Source organism: Manis pentadactyla, chromosome 10 (genome assembly GCF_030020395.1).
Source record: "Manis pentadactyla isolate mManPen7 chromosome 10, mManPen7.hap1, whole genome shotgun sequence".
Classification (NCBI taxonomy): Eukaryota; Metazoa; Chordata; class Mammalia; order Pholidota; family Manidae; genus Manis; species Manis pentadactyla.
The window spans coordinates 74,894,100-74,905,042 of record NC_080028.1 but is presented as its reverse complement, the minus strand read 5'-3'; positions in this window follow the sequence as shown (position 1 = coordinate 74,905,042).

The following is a 10,943-nucleotide window of genomic DNA, read 5'->3' as shown; positions in this document are numbered from 1 at the left end:
GGCCTTTGAGGCGTGATCAGGTCATGAGGGTGGAGTCCTCGCAAATTGGGTTAGTACCTTTGTAAAAGGGAGCCCAGAGGGCTCCCTTGCCTCTTCAGCCATGTGAGGACACAGTGAGAAGATGACCACCTATGGACTGGTAAGCTCTCACCAGACACCGAATCTGCCAGGGCCTTAATTTCAATGTCCCAGCCCCCAGAACTGTGAAAAATAAATTTCTGCTGTTTATAAGCCACCCAGTCTATGGCATTCTGTTATAGCACTCAAAGAGACTAAGACAGACAGCATCCAATTGTGGAAGACAGCTGCTGCAACCATTCCAGAGACGGGCTTTGGGATGCTCTGGGAATATGAGGAAGGTATTCAGAAGGAAGGAAGCCCTTCTTTCCCTCATTTCCAATCCCTTAGAGGAGAGACTCAAACCAAACTAAATATTTAAAAAACTAACTTCAGGCATGGTTGGATCCAGGAACTCAAATGCAGCCATTAAGAATTTCTGTCTCTAGTCTCTGTGGTCATTTCCTCTCCAGGAAGCCTTTTCCCTGTCGTGGCAACATCCCTACCATCATTTCCAGGCTTACAGCCTAATGGACCAGCCCCTCTGATGGAAAAGGGCTTCTCTTTCCCAATTTCCATTCAAAGTCCCAAGATTGACTCTGACGTAAATTGCAATGGCTTCAGATTATTTGCAACTCCTTTCATCAAGAGGTGAAATTTGTTACTCAATTTCCTGAATTTGGGCTGGGTTTTTAACTTGTTTTGACCACTAGAATGTAAAACTGATGGTATAAGTTCCAAGTCTAAGGCTTAATATGCTTTTCAATCTTTGCTCTCTCTTTGAATGCTACTGTCACATAAACAAGCTTAGAATAACCTACTGAAGAATGAGAAATTACATGGAGCAGAGACATGCAGCTCTAGCTTTCCCTAGACCAACCGCTAGACACGTGATTGAGGCCATCCTGGCCCATTCAGCTCCAGCCAAGCCACCAAGAGACCACAGAGATAAGCTGACCTGGCCCAGACCAGAAGAACCACCCTGCCAGCCCACAGAGTTGTGAAGAACCATGTTATTTCTGCCTTTAAGGTTGGAAGTATTTGTTATGCAGCAAAAGCTAACTGATACTTATGGATCAACTTGGATCACCTTCCCACCATGGATCACACAGTGAACAGGGAAATACTGTACTCTCAGACAGGCCTACATCACGGGAACTTTCATTTATGGCCTCAATTCTATATCTCATTTACAGCATGACCCCAAGGATGTCACTGCCTCTTTGACATTTAATTCAAAGTGTTGTCATCATGTAGTAACAGTGTGGGAGTCAGATGGAGTTAATTTTTGCTTCTGTCTGCTCTTAGCTGGATGGCCTTGGACAAGTTTTGTAATCCCTCTGAATTTGTTTCCCTGTCTGTAACATGGGAGATGATATGAATGTCTACCTTAAAAGTTGGCCATGAGCATTAGTGGTCATACAGAGAGAAAGCACAGTGCTGGACACATAGGAGCTCAAGAACTTGGATAATCATGGATTTAGATGCATCCAGATGCCAAGAAACCAGGTCTTGCTGAGCAAGTGGCGGAATTTCCCACTGTGACCACCTAGTTTGCAAGGAAATATGCCACCCAAATGTGAGTTACAGGGCTCCTCTATGCTGTGTTGTCCAAGTCTCTTGTCTTCCTTCTTTACCAGAGAGATGCAAACCCTAAATGATCCTTTTATGTGTGTCAAAACTTTCAAGGTCCTCCTGCTTTTGAGGCACATAAAAGGGCAATGCTTTCCCTCCTTGTGGGAAAAATGTATGGAGCAGGAGTTCCACTGAGGGGATCCTGGCCAGGCTGTGGTTCTATTCCTGCCAGCCGAAATGCCTTGATGACTATGTCCTTAGACCAATGATCACAGGACATCTGTGTGGGCCGGGCCCTCGTGCAGGCACTCCTATCTAGAGACCTGTGGGTTCACTAATGACGTCTTGGTGATGGTTTCGCCTTGGTGCTGGTTTTCTTCTCCCCATCCCTTTCAACTTCACAGTCATGTGTCTGCATAAAAAAATTCAACAAATATTTATTTCTTGAGTGACTCTTGTGCCCTGGAGAGATAACAAGGCATAAAGCAGAGAGACGCCCTGCCCACATTTGAGTGGCAGAGGTAAGTGATTTGGGAGACTGACCTAGGCTCACCAACTTTTCATTTTGCTAAATTAGGACTTAAGGACAGAAACAAACCTCCCATAATTTGTATTGTATATGATAGAAACATAACTATCAGTTTCTCCTTAGGAAAAAAATGGTTATTTTAGCCTGCAACAGAGTAGAAGGGCATCCTCCTAAAGGATAGGTTCTCTTTTTTAAATGACTCTATTAGAAACTTATGTAAATTTAAGTTGTTGGGATTCAGCTACAAAAATTAAAATGTTCTGGGGTGTGGGAGAGATTACATAGTGTGGACAATGTCGTATCACTTTACTTAAACATCTGGTCTCATGTTGTTGGCCACTGTCCTGTCTCACTATAGCTCACTCGTCATGCTGAGTGCTTAAAGACACATACTGTATTATTTGTACATGTGGCACATAAACTCAAACCAACTACGTCATCAGGTGCTCAACCCGTGAAACTTTGGTCTCAGTGCTGAGAAAAAAATCTGATTATGATGGCCAATGAGAGACAGGGTATCAGTTTTGAAAATAGCGACTTGCTAACAGATTTTCAAATGCATGTTTTTCTCTCCATATGACATTAAAAATATTTAACAAGTGCACAGAGAAATCAAACAAATTTTACAGAGGACACCATATACCCACCACTTAGATTCCACCATTAAAGTTTAACTTGACTTGCTTTATCATACACCTATCCATTTATTTATTCCTCTCTACTTACCAGTCCCTCTTATTTTGTGATACATTTCAAAGGCAATGGCTGACACCAGTACCCACCACCCCTAAAGACTTCAGCATGAATATCACACACTAGAAACCAATATGCATTTACGATTTTTTGAGGTAAAACTTAGAGTGATATGCACAAGTTTGAAGTGGACCATTCAATGAGTTTTGACAAATGCGTAATCCAAACCTCTATGCTAATCTATCGAGGGTAATTTGAACTAAATATAATTTTCTTTTGCTATATGCTGACTTTGACTTTGAAATGTCCTTATTCTGTAAGATGAGACTCCACTATAAATTGGGCTTTATGAAAAATTCCTTTCCTATGTCTTATTTTGCTCTTTTGCCCCAAATCCTGGAAAACAGACACCTATTTGGAAACAACTGGCTCAAGGCAGTTCTTAGAGGTACCAGCTTGTGAGGTGTGAGTTCGAATTACAGCTCTGCCACTTCCTAGTTATATGACCCATAGCAAAGTAGGTACCCTGCCTATACACCTCAGTTTCTCCATCTACAAAATGGAGGTAAAGATAGGTAATTCTGTGTGGTGAGGGCTGAATGAGTTAAATCATGCAAAGTGCTTAATTAGAACATTGCCTGACTGGTAGTAAACACTTAAGACAGGCTGACCCTTACCACCACGCTGATAGTAGGAGACAGGAAAGCGGGAGGAGGGTGGGGCTCATTTCTGACTCATTAACTTTGTAGACAGTGGCTTTCTGAACTTGGTGATTTTATGTTCCATCAGTGTGACTCTCTTTGGCACCATTGGCCCTCCAGCCAGAAATAAAGCGACTGTCAAAATTCTCACCATGACATCATCAGACAATGCCAGCGGGAAGTCTGGGTCCATAAAATGACTCACAGTAGAAGAACTGGAGCAGGTGCGGAATCATTCTTACTCTCTAATTGTGTTGGGTTTTAGTGTAAATCTCATGGCCTTGAATTTAATATCGTACCATTTTATTGGCACCAAATTGCATTACAGACTCTTTAGCTCTCTCTTGGCCCTTCATCTCTGCCAGACCAAAGCTTCCCTTTGACTGATGTTAGTTTCATTGTTCATGACTTATATAAACAGTGACTTCGAAAATGGAGCTCAGGGAAGAACATTTTCTAGTGAAAAGCTCCTTGTTAATATAGGGCTACTTTGCAGAGCTTCTGAAATATGATTCATTCTTTCATTTAGTCAGCCATTCAACAATTAGTAATTGAGCTTTCACAAGACAGATATGGTCTCTGCTTGCAAAAAATCTTACATTTAGGAATAGAAACATTTAATAAGCAATCACATAAATAGTGAATCCCAATTAGAACAGGACTGATTCAACAGCAGCCATGTAGCAGACACTGTTGGTTGCTCACTACGGCAAAGGCTGGTGATTGTGCCCTAATATTTATTCTTTCTTTTCATAGTAATAAAACACTCATTTATTTATTTATTATTTTGGTATCATTAATATACAATTACATGAGCAATATTGTGGTTACTAGATTCCCCCCATTATCAAGTTCCCACCACCTACCCCATTACAGTCACTGTCCATCAGCATAGTAAGATGCTGTAGAGTCACTACTTGTCTTCTCTGTGCTGTACTGCCTTCCCCGTGTCCCCCACTACATTATGTGTGCTAATTGTAATGCCCCTTATCCCCCTTCTCCCTCCCTTCCCACCCACCACCCCCAGTTCCTTTCCCTTTGGCAACTATTAGTCCATTCTTGGGTTCTGTGAGTCTGCTGCTGTTTTGTTCCTTTAGTTTTTGCTTTGTTTTTATGTTCCACAGATAAGTGAAATCATTTGGCACTTGTCTTTCTCTGCCTGGCTTATTTTACTGAGCATAATATCTTCTAGCTCCATCCATTTTGTTGCAAATGGTAGGATTTGTTTTCTTCTTATGGGTGAATAATATTCCATTTTGTATATGTACCACATTGTCTTTATCCATTCATCTACTGATGGACACTTAGGTTGCTTCCATTTCTTGACTATTGTAAATAGTGCTGTGATAAACATAGGGGTGCATGTGTCTTTTTCAAACTGGGACCCTGCATTCTTAGGGTAAATTCCTAGGAATGGAATTCCTGGGTCAAATGGTATTTCTGTTTTTAGGTTTTTGAGAAACATCCATACTGCTTTCCACAATGGTTGAAATAGTTTACATTCCCACCAGCAGTGTAGGAGGGTTCCCCTTCCTTTGCATCCTCACCAGCATTTGTTGTTCCTAGTCTTTTCTATGTTGGCCATCCTAACTGGTGTGAGGTGGTATCTCACTGTGGTTTTAATTTGCATTTCCCTGATAATTAGCAATGTGGAGCATTTTTCGTGTGCCTGTTGGCCATCTGAATTTCTTCTTTGGAGAATTGTCTGTTCATATCCCCTGTCCATTTTTTAATAGGGTTATTTCCTTTTTGGATGTTGAGGCATGTGAGTTCTTTATATATTTTGAATGTTAACTCCTTGTCAGATATGTCATTTACAAATATATTCTCCCATATTGTAGGATGCCTTTTTGTTCTGCTGATAGTGAAAACACTCAGTTTTGACAGGATATATGCTATCTAGGATAATGACTACATTTCCTAGCTTCCCTTGCTGTTGCTTATAACCATGTACAATTCTAGGACCAATTCCAATGTATAGAGTGGGGTCTTCCCATATCACCAAGCAATTCTTGGACACCAGCTAAATTGAATCCTACAATTCAACTCAATTCTGACACAAACTACCTGGAGATAGCATCAGTTTCCACAGGTTAAGAGTTCAGTCCTACAAAACGCTCCCCACCCTCATGTCAAGCTTCAATAACAAGTCCAAGTGTCACCTGTACTGACCAACCGACTATCAATGGGAGGTTCCAGCGACCACCCCCCTCCTTGGGTCTGATTAATATGCTACAGTGGCTGACAGAACCAGAGAACATTTCCTTACTAGATTACTGGTTCATTATAAAAGGATTTAGCTCAGGTACAGCTAGATGGAAGAGATGCATAGGGCAAAGTACAGGGAAAGAGCACAGAGCTTCCACACTCTCTCTGAGCTCAGCATCTCCCCATGTTCACCAACTGGAAACTCAGAACCCTGACCTTTTGGGGTCTATGGAGGCTTCATTACATGGGCATGATTGATTAAATCGTTGGCTATCAGGGATTGAGCTCCTCTCCTCCCTGGAGGTCAAGGAGTGAGGCTCAAAGTTCCAACCCTCTAATCACATTCTTCTGACAACCAGACTCCATCCTCAGATCCAAAAGTCACCTCATTAACATAATAAAAGACATGTTAGTGTTCTCCTTGCCATAAATCCCAAGGGATTTGGAGCTCTGTGCCAGGAACAGGGATAAAGACCAAATACATATTTCTTATTATAAATCACAACATCACACCATGTGAGTAAGCTCTGGCCAATGTAATGCGTAGACGTGGAATGTATGAGTCCCTGTCATGCCTGTCCTGTGTCCATTCACTTCTTCCCACGGGCTGGAATGCAGGGGGGATGGTGCACCCTCTTGCACCATTAACATCAGGGCAGAACCTAGGCCCAGTGGAACAATGAGATGGAAGGAGCCTAGGCTCCTGACACTGTTCTGTTTCATGAAAGACAAACTGCTACTTTGTTTCTGCCACTGTAATCTCAGGTTTCTGTAACAATAGCAGAACTTACATCCTAATTAATACCTGCATACCTGGGCCTATGCTATTTGCATTGTTTCTTGCCCAGAGCGGCCCTGGTGATGACTCACTCCTGTCACAGTTGGAAAGCGCTGGCTGCTGTCACTGCAGAGCACCAGGTACTTCCTTTGCAGAAGCCCAAAGGAGAGAATGCCCAACACTGCACAGACTGGGCTATACTTGCAGACTCTGGTTTTCCCCTCCACCTGATGTGCACTGTAAGTGCAGCAGCTAATGCCCCGTGGACATACTTGGAAGGAAGGACAGGAGATGGGAAGGAACCACCTCTGAATTGGTTGCCCTTTTTTGCCACTGCTGTTGAGGGATGAAGAGGCTCTGTGCTGCGTCTTTGGAGATTTCTGGTGACAGGAACCTGCTATGTTTGCCGCAAAGCTGTGGCCAGCTCAGCCATGCACCACAATGTACATGCTCTCCGTCCTTCCCAGTTTCATTTCCCCACTGCCCTCACTCTTGCTTCCCTGGGTTTGCACCCCAATTATATATTCATATGCGATCCATGCCCTTAGGTTCTGTTTTCTAGAGAGTTAAGCTAGAATGCCTCCCCACCTCATGCCACCACCACCCTAAGTCTGGGTTGCAGGAAAGAGACACACACTTACATGATCTCAGACTCAGTGGAGATTATTATAAGGACCCAAAGGACACTGAGGCAGCAGCTGCTCACTCAAACACGAATAAGATCTGTAACAGCATCCAGGCACAGGGCAGCTTCCGTGCCCTGACATCAACTCCGATGCCCACCATCCTTGGGTCAGCTGCTGCTCTCCTTACTTCCTCCTACCCTCCCTTGCTCTGCCATGGCTTCTCTTTCCTTAGGGCCTCTACCTATCCCATAACTTCTGCTTAATTCTGAATTCTGCTTCTTCACGGCTTCTGTGTCCCATTCAGACTCCTCAGGAGGGAAGACAGGTTTGGGTCCCTTGGCTACCAGGTGGTACTGGGTGGCATTGCCGGCAAAGTTGTGGGTCAGGCCCCCTTTGTTAGTGGCTGTCCTGGTCCAGTCATTTGAGATTAAGTATTTAGAAACATCTGCATCAACTTGGCATTGCTGTGACATCCATAGAAGTGTGATTTATGGGCTGGTCCCTCTGAATAGAGGATAGATCAGTGTGGTGGTCTAAGTTGCATGTAACATGAGCTGTGTAATATATATCTAGTCATACATAGTCGAACCAAGAGAAATTTTTAAAGAAACAGCAACAGATCAATTGTCAGAGACAGTCTGAGAAGCCCTGGGAAATCTGCAGGAAAGGGCTCTGCTCCCAGCTTCCAGAAGATTCCGAAGCCACACATCAGAACTGGGCTGTCAAGATGCCTCTGCCCCTGCCAGTTTTCTGCCTATGGAATCAAGACCCTGTTATGGGTTTCAGAAGCACCCCACCTTTGCCACCAGCAGCCCTAGCAAAGCAGGTACCTTGGGCAGCTCCTGTCCCTGTGCTCAGGAATATGAGAATGTGTTTAACTTCCAGTCCCAGCTGCAGAAGAAGGCTTGCTGGAAGAAGGCTGGAATGGATGGCCAATGAATGCCTCCAACTCAACTTCTGCAACAGCAGAACCAATGGCCTGTTCCCCACAACCATCACATGCTCCTTGACCTTTGTGCATTTGCACATTTTGTTTCCATTACCTGGAATGTCCTCCCTGAATTTCTGCTGTTCAAAATCTTATTCATTCATTCGATAAGCCTCTATAAAGTTCCAGGCATGCTGCTGGGTGCTGGGGATACCAAGATGAATACGTCAAAGTCTCTGGCTCCAAGAACTTCATTACCTGGTTAGGGTGACAGAAACATAAATCAATCTACCTTCCCAGAATGCCCCCCTTATGGGCTATAAAACTCTTTACAGTGTGCAGGGGAGTAAAGCACCAGGGTTGAGAACCCCGCTCTAGAATCAGACCTGTCAGCTGTGCGCTTTGGGTAAGTTACTTACCCTCTCTCAGCCTCTCTTTTCCCATTGATAACAGCACCTACCTCACTGGACTTGTTCTGAGCTTTTCAGGAGATACTGCATGGGACAAGCCACATTCAAGAGGCACATGATATCTAGCAAATGTACTGTTCTTTCCCATCCTTCAAAGCTTGATCATAAGTCCCCTCCCTGTGAACCTCCCAGCAGCCTACCATGGGAAATGAGTCACATCTCATCAGTGTGGCCATTCTTCTTCCATGGGACACACCTCTGGGGTATCAGAAATGCTGGGAGGGCTGTGTTTATATATTTACTGAGCCATAAAAAAACACACACACAGAAGTTGGCCTTTATCAAATATTAAACATTAAAGGAGGTTTTTTTAAATGAAATTATTATCAAAATACAATGAAACAGCGGCAGCTTTCTGAATCCACCCATACTATGTTCTTTTTGTTTCTTAAGCTCAGAGCACCCTGACTGCTTTCCTTTGCATTCTCCTCTGCCTGACACAGGGCCAGGACCCACAAAGGTGGGTATTAATTAATGATGAAATGAATTTGTATTTGCCCTGATACATATGGGAGATTTTTCAAGTGCAAAGTTCTGAGGCTTGTACCTTGAACTCTTTGGAGGAAATGAGCTATGGAAACTGATTGCAGGCAGGACAAACAGCAACAGTGATATATCATCTAGTCAGTGTAGTGGGGGTAAATTGTGGCCCCTGTGAGACAGTAGAAAATCTATATATTGGTGTCTGCCCTGGTTCCTGGAACAGAGCTCCTAAAATTCTTACAGGTTTTCTTAAGTGATAAGAGTGCTAGGAGCATCTTTTCTTCTAATGAGGTGACTCTGGGTGGGCTCCTGGATGGCTCCTAGATGGGGGCTGTTACCAGAAAGACCAAACCATGATCAGAAGCTAGGAATTCTCAACCCCCACCCCCACCCCACCACTTATCCAGAGAGGGGAGAGGAGCTGGAAATGGAATTAATAATTGTTCATGCCTCGTGAGAAAGCCTCCCTAAAATCCCAGTAGTATGAGGTTTAGGGAGCTTCCAGGCTAGTGAATACATCCATGTACTGGGAAGGTAATGCACCCTAACCCCACGGGGACAGAACTATCTTTATCATACCCTTTAATAAACTGGTAAACATGTTTCCCTGAGTTCTGTGAGCAACTCTAGCAAACTAATCAAACCCAAGGAGGGGGCTCTGGGAACCTCTGATTTGGAGCCAAGTTGGACAGAAGTTGTGGGACATCTGGGGGCTTACTACTTGTAATTGGCATCTGCAGTAGGGTGGAGGCAGTCTTGTGGACAGTCTCAGAATTGAGTTAAATTTCAGGACACCCAGCCGGTATGCAGAAAATTGTTTACTGTGGGGGAAAACCCCCACACATTTGGTGACCAGAAGTGTCAGAAGTGAAGTGTGCTATGTAATAAAGGAGAGTCACAGGAGAGAAAACTTAGGTTTTGCAATATATGCCCCCCAAAAGATATGTCCACTTCCTAACTCTTGGAACCTCTGAAGGTGACCTTGGAAGAAGGGTCTTTGCAGACATACTCAAGGACCTCCAGATGAGACCAATGGGATTACCCTGGGGCCCTAAACCCAATGGTAAGTGTCCTTAAAGAAAAGGAGGATACAGACACAGAAGAGAAGGACACAGGCAGATAGAGGCAGAGATTAGAGCCTTGCAGCCACAAGCCACCAGAAGCTGGAGGAGGCAAGGAGAGGTCGTCCATTAAAGTCTTCAGAAGGAGCAGAGCCCTGTTAGACTCCTGTTGTCTCAAGCCACCCCAAGTACCTCCTAAAAGTCTGGTTTCCAAGTACAGTCCCACTGTGGATGAGAGCTTTAACACACGAATATTTAGGAGACATAATTCAGTCCACACCACTACCCCAGGCCAGGCTAATCAGTGCATTCTCTAACTTGGTCACTTTTAGCATATGACCCAAGGCTATGCCTAAGCATGGCATTTTACCGTAACATTCAAGCAAACACAGCTCCTTTTTCTTCTTCACTGAAGAAAATTTACCCCTAAAGCAGCCAAAGGCATCTGGAGAGGGCCTGGCAGAGAGTGCAGCCAACTTTGAAGAATGCAGAGATAAGAAGCAGATGCACAGTGCCTAGATCCAGCTGTCAGGAAGCAGGATCCCCTGGGCATCTTGGTAAACATGATGTAATAAGTTATTTTTGAGCTGTGTTTCTGTCACTTGCAACCCAGAGTCCTGACTAATAGACTATGGTCTCATGGCTAAGAGTAGTAGAGATAGGATCTGAAAGCAGGCTTGCTTAGCTCTAAGAGGCTCAACTCAGGATATCCTGGATATAATCTCAGGGTTTAACCCAGGAGCCATCCTCTGAGTCTTGATAACCAGATGGCAGCTGGGTTCTGACATTTTTAATGCATTCACCCTTGCTCTCTTAATTGATGGTGGAAGCCTG